Source organism: Protopterus annectens, chromosome 6.part0 (genome assembly GCF_019279795.1).
Source record: "Protopterus annectens isolate FY-2018-M chromosome 6.part0, PAN1.0, whole genome shotgun sequence".
Lineage (NCBI taxonomy): Eukaryota > Metazoa > Chordata > Ceratodontiformes > Protopteridae > Protopterus > Protopterus annectens.
This window is the reverse complement of record NC_056737.1, coordinates 533,746,208-533,764,810: the sequence shown is the minus strand read 5'-3', so window position 1 is coordinate 533,764,810 and position 18,603 is coordinate 533,746,208.

Genomic DNA, 18,603 nt, shown 5'->3' with positions numbered 1-18,603 from the left:
ATTTGCTTTTTTTCTGAACTAGTTTCCTCCTTTTGTTGTATAACCTGTTTATGGCAGGGGTCCACCAGACTGGTTTCCTTCTCTTAGGGGAGTGAGTCTTGGTTTTGCTAAGGATGGCACGATCCATGCATCCTTGTAAGTGCTCATAGAGTGCAATTGTAAAGGATTCTGCATCTTGGGCAGTGTTATCCTTTAGCGTGAGGACTGTGAAACTTACCACCTCTGACTTAAGTAAGGTGAAGTTTGTTTTAGAAAAGTTTTTCACTGTGGTTTCCTTGGTTGGGGGTGGTGGTGGGGTGTGGACATCCAGGGTGATTCGTTTATGGTCTGATCTAACCTGTGACGGGTTGACCTCCGGTACGGAGCACCTGTCGCCCATGTTGGTGATGACCAGGTCCAATATGCTGTGGCCTCTGGTAGGGGAGTTTAGCAGCTGATCCAGGGCATTTGAGTTGATCAATTCCAGAAAGCGCTGAGCCTGGGAGTTTGTACTCAAGTAGTTTTCCCAGTTAATGGTAGGGTAATTGAAATCTCCCAGGATCAGGGTGTTCAGTAGGACCTTCATGTTTTCCAGTGTCTCCAGAAAGGCGGAGTGGTGTTCCTGGGTAGTGGAGGGTGATCTGTAGCAGGCCACAATTTGCACTGCAGATTTGCCCAATGTTAGCTGCACATGGATGATCTCAGAGGTATCATGCTGCGCCACTAACCTGGAGGTGTGAGTATCCTTGATGAATATGGATACACCCCCTCCTTTTGTGTTTCTGTCCGTGTTCTGTGGCCGAAATGTGTGGTATGAGTTGTAGCCCAGTAGTGCTGGAGTGCTCTCTGGAGCCTTGAACCAGGTTTCAGTTACTGCACAGATGTCGACGTTCTCCATACTTAGGAGTGCTTTGAGTGCATGCATTTTGAGATTTAAACTCCTGGCGTTGAGTAGCATAACCCTCAGTTTTTTACTTGTGCTGTTTACGGAGGTGGGTTTGAATTTTGAACCTTGCCTAAAAATGGCACTATGGGGGCAGCAAGAGCCTTGGCCAGTATTTGAAAGCCAAGGGGTGACAGGTGCAAGCCATCTCTTGCAAAGCAATGCAGCTTGTTGAGCATGTCATCCCAGGCTGACAGACACTGGATCCTCTTTGAATGACACCAGAAGCTTAGCCAATTGTTGAAAGTGATAATTTTTTCTTTATACTGAGGTATCATTCTTGGTGAGGGCAGGATGCTACTCAGGGTCAGGGTCATACCCGCCTGGGCTACATGATCAGAGAGCTCTTCCATGTCTCTTTTCATGTAGTCCAGGGAGGTACGGCTCAGGTCGTTCACACCAACATGAACAATGACAGAGTCATATTTGTACTTGTTCTGGAGTGACCTGAGTACTTGTGTTATGTGGCAGATTCTGGCTCCTGACAGAGTCCCGATGACTTGCCTTGGAACTGTGGCTAAGGACTCAACTCTATAGCTCTGCCAGTGGGGAGTCTTATTGGAGATCTGGAGAAAGAGGGAGAAATCAGCCTCAGAGTGACTGTGGTCTCTATGTGCTCTTAAGAGAAATTGCACTTTACTATGTGTGTACTTGTCATCCTCCCAGTGTGTATGTTCCCCACTGTTTCCAGTGGTGAGGATTCAGGCTCCTTGGTTACTGGGCCAGTGTTGGGGCATCACATATTAATTGATGGGCAGTGGTGGGGTATCCATATCACAGAAGGACTTTTGAACATTTATGCTACAGGTAATTAAAGTTAGAGAAGTTACACAGAAAGTATCTTTGAAATTAAATGTATATTCAAAAACTTTGGTTAAGTGTCATCAGTTTTGGACCAGATATTCAGGACAGGTACCATATGGCTTACATCATGAAATTTTTCACTAAGATAGGACAGTTCTATCCAGACTGATACTTCAGCTGTCATACTGAAAATTAAAATGTTGGAAATTAATTTGATTTATCAGGGCACCATTCACAAAATGGAGGTCTCAAAGTTACTATATTAAAAATAGTCTTACAATGTTAAAAAATAGCTGTGTCACAATCTTGCATTGAAAATCAACAGAAAATAAAGAAATAATCAATGCATTTGCCTTATTTATGGTGGTCTCTTCAGGAATGAGGATGACTGTCAATTCCATGAAGATGATGGTTTAAAACTTCCTCATAGTATGAGTGATTATGGTTAGGGGCTATGAAGTAATGAATCTGCACTGGAAGGCCCAGTTAAGTATATAAGATGTCTAAATGATTTTCTTTATATTTAAGAAAGAAATTACATTTTCTTTATTTCAGTGCCTAAGTAATGGCAGCACAGGTAGCTGCCAACAACAGTGTAAAGATATATGGCATTGTTAGACTTGGCACATTGAGTACCCCAATTATTATTGGATATGCACACAGGTCTTTTAGGGGATGAGAAGTTGTAGTGGGTGGATAACCAGTGTTAGTGGGATCCATTATGAATGTCAGTGCATAACTCAGACAGCAAAGTGGTTACTTCACACTTTTTAAACAATAACAACTGCCAAAACTAGGCAGTAAAAGCTGCAAAACTGCAGGTAACACCAGTAATAAAATCTTTTTTGTAGTGTCAAGCTATCTTGCAGTCACCAGTACATCTCCATTGGTTATACATACTATTTCCATGGTCATGGAACCACAAGGAAAAATGAAACACTCTGTAAGGGTGAAAAAAAAAACATCTCACAGAACTGTGATCTCACTTTGCAGCCAGTCAATATGAAATCATTCCAGGGCTTGTGCTTTTGAGGAATAGTGATCAGGTAATTTGCATTCTGTTAGTTACCATTCATCAGGTGGTAGATAACCAGTCAGTGTTTCCTTTTCACTGACTCACCTTGATTTATGTTAAGTGTATTCTGCTGAGCTGCATTTCATTGTACATTTGGACATTCTTCAAGTCAAAGTAGTAATTTTACATGTTTTTGTTATGTCACCCATCCTCATAGTACTATCCTCCACCATTCTCTATGGAATCTTCTTAGTTGTTGTTTTTGTCTTTCGGCTTTTCCTGGTTAGGGGTCGCCACAGCGGAACTCCGGTCCGCTAATGATTGGCAGTAGATTTTTACATGCCGAGTAGTGTATGGAATTGCCTTTCATTCCACTGATTACCTGCTCAGTGATCTGTGACACATGTCACTAACCTGACAAGCTTTCCTTGTATTTTCATTACTCATTCTGACTAGGTTCACACATATGGAATGTATGCTGAGACATACTCAAATAGAACAGGATTTCTGTTGTAAAAACATAGTGGGGTATTGGCTATATCTTGCTGCCTGAGATCACACATAAGGAATTGAATAGGAATTTGCTTATTATATAAAGTCTAGATAAACTTGATGATGGGAAATAATGCTGTTGAGCAAGACAAGGCCTAGAAAAAAGCATTTGTTTGCAAGAAGAAAGTCACATTAACTACAACAACTACTACAACTACTACTAAATGTTCTATAATAAATGCCAGAACTTTGTCTACTGGACTAGAAGAATCTAATACCAGAGTCTGCTGTAATAAGGAACCACAGTGAAAGCATTTTAGAAGGGCCTGCAAACAATCAGACCTAATCCTCCTTGCAATCTTTTCTCACTTCTCCATTCAAAAATGTGGTACAAACAGTACTGTTTGCTCACTTTTATTCTCTTACTTCCACAGATTTAGTCTCTGACTATCCTTTGTCTCCATATTAAGCTCATGTGCATTTTTTAATCACTTTCATAAGTATCTTCCCTAGAAATTCCAAAATCAGATCTCCCTTTCTCTGCTGTTTTTGTCTGTACAAAACAGTCTTAAGCTAAATAAGAAAATTACTGTATATAATCAAGGTGTCATCAACAACCCTCCCTCAGTGATGGGATTCCTCCCATATTCCTCAGTTACAATTGTATAATCAGTATCCATGCTAATTAACCAAAGAATTTTAGACTGAAACATTTTCACCATATAGAAGCAAGACTGCATTCATCCAAATAGTAAGGGTAAGAAAAACTAAGAACACTGGAAATTATCATCCCACAGCCCCATTTCTTCCCACATGTAAGGTATTGGATCTAGCATGTATAACTCATGTGTACCCCAAGACCTTTGGTGCATGTCAATTACCCAACACAACTTTTGTAAAGAACATGGTATTGACAGTGACATCCTTGGCCTCTGCAAACATACAGATCAAGCCTTTGTCAAATATGTTATTGCAGATACTTTTCTACCAAAAAGGCAGTAATAGGATCAGTCACTCCCTTCTGCTGGTGTAGCTTATGTATTCCTGGCTTATTTTAGCAAATAACTATATAGCAGATTACTGCTGATACTCTGGAAAAAATACAGACTCAACTGCTGTAATTGCTAATCTGGGGTCAGTTCAACAATAGCTACTGGCTTTCATCATCATCATCACCATCATCAAACCTCTTTTTCCCATTTTTTACATGGGGTCAGGGTGTCATGTTAACTGTCACCATCTCTCTCGATTCAATGCCACACCTGCCGTCTTCGATACTCATGTCTGACTGTTGCAGATCTTCTCACATACAATCCATCCACCTCTTTGCTGGATTCCATCATTTCCTCTTGCCTTCTTCTTGTGTCATAAATCTTCTTCACAAGATTGTCTTCTGCTTTTCTGCACATATGCCTGAACCACTGTAGGATGTTCTCTTTGATCTTTTCTGCAATTGGAGATTCTTTGGCTTCTGCTCTTTTGTCCTCATTTCTTCATCTGTCTCACAGTGTGCATCCTACCACCCACCTCAGGTACTTAATTTCCATCACCTCTAGCTTTCTCATCTCCTCTGCCTTTACTGCCCAGGTTTCAGTACCATGCAGTAGTATTGGTTATATCAGTGTTTTTCACACCTTACTTTTCAGCTTCTTTAACATTCTTCTGTCATACACTACACCCGACGCTCTATGTCATTTGGCTGTAGCCCCTCTGATTTTAGTTTTGACATTTTCATTCAGACTTTCCTTCTCCTCAATCACCCCTTCCAGATACTCAAAGCTGTTAACCTGTTCTGCTGTCTTCCCTTCTATATGAATTCTCATCTTCTTCTGACTTCCCCAATTTGCTGGCATTACTGCTATTTTATCTGTACTTAATTTCATCCCACGTGTCTTCAGTTTTGCATTCCATTCCCCTATCCTTTGATGAAGTTCTTGCTTAGAGTCTGCCTGTAATGCCACATCATCTGCATACAGCAACTTTGTTGATCTGTCCCCCTCTGACCTGTTTGCTAATGTAGTCCATCACTAGTATGAACTGCAGTGGCCTCGCTGAACCCTGGTGCTCACCCACTCCCACTGGGAATCCCTCTGTGAGACTGAACATTGTTTGTACTTGAGTCATTTAGTCCTTGCACATAGCCTGCACTAATTCTACCACTGTTTCTGAGACTTCAAACCACTGCAGTACTGCACAAACCAGCTTTCTTGGGGCTTTGTCATATGCTTGCTCCAAGTCTAGGCATCCTGATCTAAATCTGAACTGCTCATCTCCCATCTTACTTTCTACTACTCTGTGTTCCTGTTTATCAACCACCCTCTCTAGAAATTTCATGTAATGTGAGAGGAGTTTGATACCTCTGTACTGCTCACAGTTGTGGATGTCCCCTTTGTTATTGTACACTGGCATTAGTATGCTTGTTCTTCAGTCATCTGGGATATGCCTTTCTCTTTATACTACTATGACCACCCTCAGGAGCCATTTCTCCCCCATCTCACCCAACCACTATATCATATCTGCTGTGACCTCATCTGAGGTTGCTGCTTTCCATGACTTAATTTCCTTAATGTTATTCTTACTTCTTCTAGAGTGAGTTCCTTTACTTCTCTCATCGTAGGCTATGTCTGGGGTAGTACAGTTTCTGTGGGGTTTTCTTCATTCAGAAGCTGCTGGAAGTACTCCTTTCATCTACCTTTGATGTTCCATGGACTGGTGTGCAGGTTGTTGCCACCATCCCTTATGAAGGGAGTCTTTATCTTTGTGTCTTTGTCTTCCAACATGAGTAGTTTATTTGGGCCACCTACTGAGTGACTTTCCAGAAGCTGGTAGAGTGCCTCCAATGCTGTGTTCTTTGCTATTGCATCTCCTTTCTTAGCTTCTTTGTTAGTCATCCAGTATTCCTTCCTAGCTTCCTTCTATCTCCTGCTTTTTTCTGCACTCCTTCTTTCTTTTGATGATTTCCACCACCAGCTTTCCTTACATGCCTTATTTTCATACCTGGCTTGGCCACATATCTGTTCTTTAGTTCTCACTTATTTCTAGCCTGTCCTCTTTCTGAGTAGTAGACTCTGGATCCAAAGCCAAGTGTCTTCTCTCACTGCCCTTCCATCTTGTCATTTGGATACGTAGGACGTCCAGCCTACTCAGTACCATGATGTCATCCACTTCCAAGCTGCATCCTGTCAGTGAACCTACATTTAGTGTAGCAATTCTTAGTTGATATTTGGCAGGTTGACTGGTTTTATATCCAGCTTTCACTCAACCGAGGTATCCCAGGTAACCCAGGCTGGGCAACTGGACACCCGCAGGGTGGTAACTTATTGACTCAGGGCTGCTGGGCACACACACTGGCCAGTAGGGGCACATACACACCTCACACCATTAGCATGGTAGGTCGGAGTACGCCAGGTCCTCAACCCACTTATCACCGGTAACTACTCATGCCAATTTGGTGACATTAGTCAAAATGACCGAACCACTTAGAGGCATATTTTACACCATCGAGTGGCTATCCCTGCCATGGCATGCAGTCTGTGATCTAAATTATCCTATCTTGAAGATGCTGTGTATCATAGTAGATGCTCAAAGTGGTTGGTCTGTATAACTCTTCCCCCCACAGGGCACCATGTAGACTCTGTGCTGCTGCCCACAGCTCCATTCATTGGTGAGTTTGAGATGGAAACACTCAGCACATTTTTCAGAGGTAGGAAGAACCCCACAGGTGCACAGGGAGAACATGCAAACTCCAAACAGGCATTGACTGGAGGTGAGGATCGAATCTTGTACCTTGTTCATGGGAGATGAAGACCTTAACCATTATGGCAACTGGTCTCTTACATATTTATAGATAATATTTGAAAATAATTCTGTAGTATTCATTTTATCTAGTAATTCAGTGACTCCAGTTTGCTCTCTTGTTGTGTCTTTCGGCTTTTCCCCGTTAGGGGTCACCACAGTAGAACTCCGGTCCACTAATGATTGGCAGTAGATTTTTACATGCCGAGTTGCCAGCCCTGATGCACAGCCTTCAACAAAGGTACACTCATTCATGCATGTCTCCACACAAAACAGGACAATGTCTTATTGTGAGGCGACAATGCTACCGCAGCACCACCACCGCAGTTTTAATACTCAAGCTGAAAAGCAGTTACAGTTAAGATTTTTATTACTGGCTTAAAAACTTTGGTCTCACATTCAGTGAAAATAAAACCAAATGTGTAGTTATGGTCCAGTTCTGTGTCATAGGTGAATGAAGCCCAGCTTTTGATTAAAATTTCTCATATTTGAATAGTGCCATGGATGCTGGTAGAATGGGGCAGGAGAGGGAGGGAGTGAACTGGATATGCCAATTTGCACATCCTGGATGAGAAGGATGGTAATTTCCAGCAGCCTGGCAGTTAGCACAGAGGATTAAGGCTATGAGCTGTTAACAAGCTGTTTCCTGTTTTGCAAGATTTGATTCCCTCAGCCTCCATTTGCTTACTGTGTTACCTTGAGCAAGTCAAGTAATCAGAAAGTGCTTTGGGGCAGTTGGGAATTTGGGATAGACTCCTCAGTGGCCTACTGGACTGCATGCCTAGGAGCTACATATAAACCTAAGCCAGTTATGCCTATGCAGGCAGGGGCTTTTACAACATGAGTGGCAGAGGATCAGTAGATGTTGGCTTAGAGGTCCCAAGGTGATGATGGCAGTCCTCATAAGCATGTGTAAGGAAACATGCACATAGGGAGAGGGCATAGGACACCTCCACAGTGATGCAGGTGCTCACATCAGTCATGAAAAGGGTAGATTGGTGCCATTATAAATGCCTTCTTTTCCAGGATGCCACAGAGGATGCATATCACCTATTTGGTTGCAAGATGTTGGCCCCAGCTTTTGTCTCTCACCCTTGTAAGGAGACACCTGGAGTTGGGGGAATGAATGGACTAGACCAATAAGGGGAGACTTGATGGTCAGCAGGCATGCAGGGAAAAAGAAAATAGAAAAAAGTGCATGGATAAGAGGTATGGCAATGATAAGTTGATAGAGAGAAGCCACATGCCCATGACAGTACAAACACAAATACTTATGTGCTTGCACTGATATTAACTTTAAGATTGATCAGCACACCTCAATGTTAATTAAAAAAGCACTAAGTAGTAGGTTGACATGCTTCATAGGGTAGGGCCACTTCTAACACATGAAGCCTGTCATAAAGTTATCATGCATATTTGCTCTCAGCACTGCTTAATGCCCATCTACTGTGTACATACCTAATCTTTACTCTTTACTGCAAACTGTGATGTTACACCACAGAGTGGTCATATTTGCCACCAGAGCTAGGAATAAGGTATCAATGAATTTCATTGTGGAAACAAAACTGGCCAGAGATACGTAAGGCAATATGCACAGTTCACACACTTTTTGTTTACAAGATTCTGCATAAAGGCGGTGTCCTTTTGTTAAGTGCCTACTAAAATGGTATCCACCACACAGATGCCCATAGCTTAAACTGCAAATATCTGTATGCCAGGAATTAATTTTAAGTATAGAGAACAAACATTCCTACTGTATATTTCTAAAGTACTGAGTTCCTTTGCAGTGCCATTTTGAGAAAATTGAACTACAGCAAATTTAAACAGTATCAATCCCCATCTGGCCTATAGCTGGTCTCATTGCTGTGTTTGGACACAACACTTTATGGAATTAAATAAAGAAACTTATTCTAAGCATAATTTATGATTAGCTCAGCTTGTCTTAATGGTGGAGTTGCCTGAATTCTAAATGTCTAAAATAAAACGGAGAACATCAACATCTGTGCAGTGACAGAGACCTGGTTCAAGGCTCCAGAGAGCACCCCTGCATTACCAGGCTATAATTCATACCACACCTTTCGGCCACATAACCTGGACTGAAACACTAAAGGCGGAGGCATGTCCATATTCATTAAGGATATCCACACCTCCAGGCTAGTTGCTCAGCATAACGGATCAGAGATTATCCAAGTGCAACTAACTCTGGGCAAGACCACAATCCAAATTGTAACTTGCTACAGATCCCCCACCATGCCCCAGGATTCCCACTCCTAATTTCTTGATACACTGGAAAATATTAGGGTACAACCCAACACCCTAATAATGGGAGATTTCAACTACCCCACCAATAACTGGGAAAACTACTCATGTACCAACTCTTTTGCTCAACGTTTTCTGGGATTCATAAATTCCAATGCCCTGGATCAGCTTATCCACACCCCCACCAGGGGCAGCAGTATCCTAGGCCTGGTCATTACTGACATGGGCGACCGGTGTTCCACACCAGAGGTCAGTTCTTTGTTGGTCAGATCTGACCACAAGCTAATCACCCTAGACATCCACATCTCGGCCCCATCCCCCATAAGGGAAACCACCATAAAAAATTTCTCCAAAGCCAACTTGAAACTTCTTAAGAACAAAATTTTAAGGATGCTTATTCCAACAATAAAAGCACATTTAAATGTGGAAGATGTAGTCAGTGTAGGTTTGTCTACACTGGGGAGGAATTTTATTTGACAAATAGGGAAATACATATCAAAAGTAGAGGGTATGCTAATTGTGAAACAAGTGGTTTGGTTTATTTGGCAACATGTGGACAATGTAGTTCGTTCTATGTTGGCAAGACTGAGAGAAAGCTCAAACAAAGGACTTACGAACATGATTATAACATTAGAAAAAACAATGAGACTAGTGCCTTGTTTAAGCGTTCTCAGAACTGCACAAAAGCTAACTTTAGATTTTTTTGTAATAGAGGTAGTCAATATTGACCTGAGGCGTGGTCTTTGGGAAACTAGGCTTGAGTACAGGGAATTATATTGGCAGTTAATTTTAGAAGCCACTAAGAGCCCTGGTTTAAATGACATGGTGTCATTGAAACCTGTACTCAAGCTTAGAGCAGCCAAATTATGAGTACTAGGTACACATTTCAACATCATTATTGTTTTTGTACTTATATTCAAGTATTTCAGTACATATATATTATTTACTTATGGTAGAATCACTATTTCATATTGTGTAATTATTTTATTTATACATTTTCATAATTTTTATTCACTACATTGTTTTTTTAACGGAAAACAGTCCCAGATTTAAGGGGTTATATATACAAAAACAACTTTTAATAAACATTTTGATACATATTTTATTTAGTAATATAAGCATTTTAGTGCCTAGATGATTAACATTTTTCAGTTGGTTTTGAATCTATAAATTTATTAATTTATTAATTTATTCATTGCCTATGTTCACCTCATTGGTTGTTAGAGAATTTAAATCAACTTTGTCTGTTTTAGTTTTTACATCTGATGAAGTTTTTGGATGAAAATGTGTGGATATTACAGGAGCGTTAATGTTTTTTGTTTGTGCTGACTTTGTGCTTTCTTTGTATGGTGCTCATTAAACTGTGTGACATTTCGTGAAGACGTGGTATCCAGTGCTTTTTCATTGTTTTTCACGCTTGTTAAGACAGAAGTGGCAAACTTCACAACACCCATGCAGACAGACAATAGAGGTCTGACTGCTGAATCCTACACAAATGCACTTTATAAGCACTTACACGAGTGCATGGATCATGCTATCCCTAACAGAACCAAGGTGCTATCCTCCAAAAAAAGGAAGCCAATTTGGTGGTCCCCTGCCATAAACAAACTCCACAACAGAAGAAAGAAACTGTTGCAAAAAAGAGTAAAATCCCATGATTGGAAGAACTCCCTGGTCAGCTTCAGTAAGAAGCTGAGATCCTTCATAAAATCCTCCAAAGCTAGTTACGAAAACAAAATCGCCACTGATTCTAAAGATAACTACGAAGCATTCTATAGCTATGTCAAGAATCTCAATAGCAACACTCAGATCTGCTCTGAGTTACAGCACAATGGCACTAAATATACAGAACCAACTGATATTGCCAACGTCCTGGCAGGTAGGTTCAGTGCTAACCTTACCCCCCTCTCACCCCCTAAAGGGCCTATCTCTATACCGGAAGAATGCAAGGTTCCTGTAATCACAGCTGCACAGGTAAAAACCACACTCTCCAAAGCCAAGAACACAGCATCCATGGAACATGACAACATCCCAGGCTGCATTCTACACAAACTGCAGAATGAACTGACACCCCACCTAAGCACCATGTTCAATCATAGCCTCACCTCAGGCTTTGTGCCCACTGAATGGTGCACAGCAAAGGTTATCCCACTCCACAAAGAGGGAGCCACCACGGACCCTGGGAACTATCGCCCCATTAGCCTAATGAGCCTGGTCTGCAAGGCCATGGAATGCATCATCATGGATCTTATACACAAAGACATTAGTAATCTCCAAACTATGGACCCCACCCAGTTCGGGTTTGTAAAAGGCAGTACAAGTCTCCTAAACCTGATAGACTTCTTTGAAGCAGTCACCAAAGACATAGACAAGGGTAAAGTGGTTCACACAGCCTATCTAGATCTCGCCAAGGCTTTTGACACCAACCCTCACTCTGGAATTATAGATAAATTCACTTAACTAGGTGTAAATCCTTATGTCACAAGATGGGTTGGTAACTGGCTCACTGACAGAACCCACATTGTGAAAGTAGCAGACTCTAAATCCGACTTCAGACCAGTGACAAGTGAAGTACCACAGGGTTCAGTCCTGGGTCCTCTCCTGTTTAGAATCTACTTTTCTGAAGTACAGGCTAACACAGAAGGTCTTTGGCTAATGAAATTCACAGATGACTGCAAACTAGGAGCCATAATCAAAACTCCTAATGATGTGGACATCCTACAAAAGGGCCTCACAGAGACAGATGCCTGGTTTCAAAGCCATGGCCTCAGGTTCAATGCCAAAAAGTGCATTGTAATCCCCTTTGGTAAAAACTCTGTACCCATGAGCTACCACATAGGTGACAGTCTACTTAACACCGAAAGTGTGATAAAAGACCTTGGGACACAGGTGGACAGTAGTCTCTCCTATGATAATCACATCACCACAGAAGTCAGAAAATCCTTCTATGTGGCAGACCTCATCACAAAAGGTTTCTCATCCAGGAAAAAAGAGGTCATTGTTCCCCTCTAATCATCACTCATTAGACCCATTATAGAGTACAATGCCCCTTTTGGTATGTACCTCACAATACATCTACAACAACTGGAAAGGCCGCAGAAATACCTCACAAAGAGGATTACTGGCCTCAAACAGATGCCCTATGCAGACTGTCTCAAAAAACTCCAACTTTACTGTGTTGCATATCGCCTACTCAGAGGCGATCTCTGCCTACCGTACAAAGCTATGTCAAACCCAGAACTGTTGGACATGCTCCACGTAAAGAAATCCCAATCCCTCTGAGCTACACACTCTAGGGACCTAAACCTTGTCACTACAATAAACAAAACATGCTGGAGGGATAGATCCTGTCTCAGAGACTTCCCATACTCTGAAACAAATTACCTATCTATATCAAACAAAGCTCCTCATTAGCACTCTTCAAGAAAAATCTTGATGATTGGATGGGAAATAGGAAATTCACCCTGGGGATCACCTCTGTGGCTCTGCTTGACAGGAGCACAGGAAAATAATTTTCTTGGGTGGCGAAAGCCAGGGTACCTTTTTGGCTAGGCTTATATAGACCCTAGGGCGAATATCCTAGTACCTACCTATGGACCTATGAATGTGTTACTACTTCTTCTGGACTTGTGACTGATAATTTGAAGGTAAAACCATGTCATAAACTTACTTGAGTATGCATTGCATTAGATGATGTTCATCATTCCCACTGCCACAGTGGTATTTTGGGTTATCTGGCAAGGTAAGCCAGTACTGGCCAGCTTTCAAAATCTCAGACTCCTTCTCCCTCTCTCTCTCTCCTTGTGATGGCTGATAGGCTGACCATATCTTGAGAGGGAAACCTTCAACTGTCACAGGAAGTGAATGTTCAGTTTTTTTTTCTGCCATCCAAATAAAGTCCTTTGACTCCACAGGATCCAGTGCCAATTTTTCCAGCTTAATGCTCAGAAAAGCACATTTTTTTTTGGGGGGGGGGCTTTCATCTCATTTTATTATTAGATTTATTATTCCCTTTCTATTTTTATGTTTATTTAAAAATATTTATTTTAATATTTTATTTCTGTAAGTGTTTACAGTAACTCCTGTATGGATTTCTCCTTGTAACAGTAGTTATTTGGTTTCTATCTTTGACAAATGCTTGTTTTTACTGTTTCTGAAGAAACTTTCACTATTCCTCTCAGAATTGCAGTGTTGTACATGTAATGTTAGACAGTAGGAGCTGTTTCATGCAGTCAGAACCGCAAATTAATCACTCATGTCTTTACTTTTGTTACTCTGCTTTATTTTCATATTTTGACAGGAAAATATTGTAGGACTTAGATTTTTCAGGATTTATACATTTTGCTTTATACATAGCTCTGCTCTGTGCATTTTTAATATCAGATTGGGATTTTACTGCAAATGAAGTTATTTGAAAGTAATGTGGAGATTTTACTATCTCTTTCAAAAAAAACAATTTAAATTGCAATTAAATATTATTTTATGGCAATTTAATGTGGTCAAAGTGTGTGGTTATAATTTTTAACACTGGTTTGGCACATTGATTACTTTGGAGTTTTGACTTAGTGTACTGGAAATTTTTTAAATTCTGTCAATTGTAAGAAAATTCTGAACACGTTTGCAGTTTGGCTCAGTTTAGTTGTGGGGGGACATATTTATTACTGGAAACTTTTAAGTGCTCATTGTGATACATTATCCAGTACTGTCAATTTATTATTCTGGCTGGTGTTCTCTCCTCTGACTTGATGGATCTTAACCCTGGTATCCCTCCATTAAACCTGGTTGGACCTAAAAGGAAAAAAAAAAGAAAAGAAATACGCCTCAGCCTACGGGTTAGTGATTCTGTCAGGGCCACTGCTCAGCCCACAGAACACTAATCCTTTGTCCTGTCTCCCTCTAGTGTAGCTTTGATGACTACAATGGAACAGGGTTTAAAAACATCCTTTGGAGCTGTTGTAGCACCTGGCACAGGTATGAGAGAACCAATTCCTTTAGGTGTTGGAGTAGTCTGTGGTAAGAGACCCCTTGCCAGACATAATAGTTTGTCCTCAGATATCTTATCTAGTAGTGAAGCTCACAAAAAAAAAAAAAAAAAACAGGAGCTTCATTATATTGCTAGTAATCAGATTATTGCTGTTTATAAGGCTGATGTGGGGTTCCTTGGCTAAGAGGGTTTTGCAGAGAGGCAATTATGTTGGTTGTGTTTCCATACATGGTTCTTGTGCTAATTTGGCTGTAGATCTTTCTTTTGTTTCAGCGAATGATGAGGAATCTGATGAGGGCAATGGTGATTTCCTTGTTGACAGTGAGTCCATTCACTCGGATTCTCCTGAAGGTGAACCTGAGCTTATGTCCAAACAAATGTTAACTTGTCCTATATGATTACTAGATTTAGTGATGTTTTTGCTTGAGAGCAGTCAGGAACTACCCCATAGCTAGTCAGAGTATATGACCTTATAGAGGACGAGATGCTCAATCCTGTTGCTATCCCCCTCTTTTACTGGTCTCAGAAGATGTTTTTAAAGCTGCCTGCAAGACATCACTATCTATTCTAGCATGACTGCTGACCCAGCTGTGGTTTCCCAGGTTTCCTGAGCAAATAGAAAAATCATTGGCTTCATCTAATCCAGTGCCCCCGATAGAGAGGGAAATGGTTAGATCTTCAGGGCAAAGAAATGTCTCTTTCTAGTAATCTAGCATTTAGAATGTTAAATTATTAAGACTATTTGTGGAAATTTATTTTACAGTGTGCATACAATTTGAATGATATTACTGCATCCTTACTTGCAGTGCAAAAGTCTTATATGAATGAAATTGTTTCTAATTAGACTCAGGCTTTGAAACATGTTTTGAGAGGTGTGCTTGAGTGTGCAGATACAGTTTGACAAACTGCTGCTTCTTCTGTTGTATTCAGATGGTATGCTTGGTTACATAGCAATGCAAAATCCAAAAAACAGGGTGAAGCCAAGGTTCATATGCAGGAAACAACAAATAATAAATAAAAATGAACTCAGCAACGTGAAAATAAAATAATTTAATATATAAGCAACAGCAAAGCTTTCGGGAAAACATCGAGGAAGGGTTGTTTTCCCGAAAGCTTTGCTGTTGCTTATATATTAAATTATTTTATTTACATGTTGCTGAGTTCGTTTTTATTTATTACGCTTGGTTACATAATCAGAATTTGTCTGATGATTTAATAGCCAACATTTTGAATGCACCTTTAAGTTCTGAATTGGAGTTTGGGCCCTCTGTTACACACCTTCTCAAACAGATGGATGATAAAGGCAGATCAATTCATGGGATTGCCATGAAAGGAGATACTGCCAGCACAGCTATCTGGAATTTTGTAAATAATTAATATGTCATTTGTGAATATCAAAATGATTTATATAAGATGCTTGTGGTACAACTGTATTAGAACTGCATGTCATGTGTATATCAAACTGGTTTGAACAGATGTGTGTTAAACAGGTATTTTGTAAAGTGTTTGCATTTGAAGTGTGACCACAGTGTGCCCTGCTGGAAGAGAACAGAAGTGTACATGCACTGTTGTAACTATCTAAATGTATATATTTTAATAATGGAAACTGGAAAACAGAAGGTTAACTTCAGTTCAGTAAATTTTAGGAAAATAGCTTAAATTAAATTACTTTATAGGGTACGCAATAAAATATGGTATCTTTCAGTTTTCAATGTAGCTAGAGACACAGTGTATGTGCTGAGAAGCTTTTTGTATTGTCTTTAGGGTGGATTAATTACTAGTCTTGAAAGCATGAAGGAATGCAATTTTTTTATGACTTTCAGCATCTGCCACAGATGTAAGGTCTATGTATTTTCACAGGTAGATGCTAAATCCTGCCAGGTTCCAGCAGTGATAGTTTCTCCTGGGAACTAGAGTCAGATGACAAGAAGTGATGTAATTCTGCAAGCTATACCAGCAGTAATATTTCAGATATTAATTTGAGAAATCTGGTAGTGAGACAGGGCATTCTATATTCTGTCATGGACCTAACAACAATTAGAAGATCCATTCACCACATCTGCGTTGCTCTAAGTAAGTTGCTAGGTTATAGTAATTCTCTTAGAGATAGTCAGGAATATAGCAAAGCTTAGTTTTGATATTTTTCTTTATTTATTTGAGACTGTCCTACAATGTTGTTTTAAATATTTCCTGTGGTTATGAACTCTGATGTCGCTGTGAATATATATTTAGTATTATCTTGTTCTTTTATTATATATTATTAAATATATTTAAACCTTTCATTGTGGCTGATCTGTGTTAAGATATTTAAGCTTTGAGAATACTTGCATATTTATTTGGTGATACTGTGTGGGCCACTATTATTAGCCTTGCTCATTGTCAAACTACCATTTGTATTAGTATTGATATTACACAGTAAAATTGGACACCCTTTGCTAAGGACCTTAAAGTAGTTGATAAGGGCTTCTGGTGGCAGTGAGTACTACCTTATAGTCTGGGCAGAAGGGTGCATAGCTAGTAAACCTGTGCCAGCTTTTCCCAGGTGTGTGTGTGTGTGTGTGTGTGTAAAACAAATCTCCAAGACTGTGTGTGCATGTGTGTGAGTGTATGTGTGTGTGTGTGTGTGTGTGTGTGTGTGTGTGTGTGTGTGTGTGTGTGTGTGTGTGTGTATGTTAGCTACTTGGGCAGGGACATGAAGCACTGGTTGGAAAGAGAGAATGTTGGAGGACTTGGCTTGGAACTCTGGCTAAGGACTCAACTCTATATCTGTACCAATGGGGAGTCTTACTGGGGATCTGGAGAAAGAGTGAGAAAGCAGCCCCGGACTGACTATGGTCTCTGTGTGCTCTTAAGGGAAATTGCACTTTATGCAGAGATCTGTATTTGGAAATACTGTGTGTACTTGTTAATCTCCTAGTGAACTTCCCCCACTGTTGCGGATGTGGAGGGGTCATAACAGGGCAATCCAGGATGTTTCAAGTACCCAAGTTCTCCACAAACAAGCCATCTTCCTTCAAGTGGGAAGAGCAAACAAACATCCTAGCCAAAGAGAAGTCAGGGATCCAAAAGGAAATAGCAGGAGGATAATTCCTCAAAGCCAAACAAGAGGGGTTCCTTTTCAAAAAAGAATGAACCCCCTGCAAACGAATGACTGTGCTGAGTCACAATGCATCATCCCCCCCCCATCATTCTCTTCCTCCTTCCCTCAGGCTCTCTCTAAACTCTGCAGCCTCACTGCAGGTAGTCTCAGACAAATGGGTTCTGAGAATAATTTATAGAGGATGCACTTGGCAGTGGATTAGAAAGTCCCCTTCCTTTTCAAGGGAATTCCCCTACACCCACCAGACCAGACAGAGCTGTTTCTTCCAGTGTTCCATTACACTGTTGAAACAGGGGTCATAGCATCAATGCCTATGACAAAGAAAGGAAAATGATTTTACTTCAGAATCTTTTTGGTACCAAAAAAGGAGCACTCTTGGTAACCAGTCCTAAATTTGTCCTTTTTAAAAAACGTTTTCAAAAGTTTTAAATTCAAAATGCTCACCTTAAAGCTGGTCCTAGCTTTGCTTCCAGACTGCTGTTTCATGCTGACTCTAGATCTCAAGGACACTTACAATTATATTCCTATTATTAACAATTTCAAGAAAAGTTTGAGATTTACTGTCTTTGACCTACATTATCAGTTTTCTGCATTATTCTTTGGGCTATCTACTGTACCTAATATATTTATAAAGTGTCGGGTCCCAGTGGTTGCCTATTACAGAACTGTAGGCATCCGCATTTTTCCTTATTTAGACAAATTACTGATCTGTGCAGATTCTGCATCCAAATGCTTGGAGTCCTTAGACAAGGTCATATCCCTCCTTTCCCACCTGGGCTTCAAATTGAACCTTTAAAAGTCCTTTCTCACACCCTCTCAACAAATTGTTTTCCTGAGGTTTTTAACAGACACATTAAAAAGGGTAGCATTTCTTCCAGAAGACACAATTCTGATTTATCATGGCATTTTCTTGGATTTCTGTCTTCTAGACATGATCTCGGCATGAAGCTCCTCAAATTTCTAGGCTTCATGTCATCAATGAGTCTCATGATGCCAATAGCTAGACTACTCATGAGAAAAATTCAAAGGTACTTGAAGAATTGTTGGCCCCAACACCTTCATCTCTCTGGTTTCCAGGTACTGGCACTGGGATTTGTGAAACAGGAACTGCAGTGGTGGAAGAACCAATTGTCTCTGAATCCAAGATTCACTTTCTGTTTTCAGACCCAAGTCCTTTCTGTCCAGATGGACTCTTCAGACTTTGTGTGGAGAGCAGTGTCCATGGGAATTCC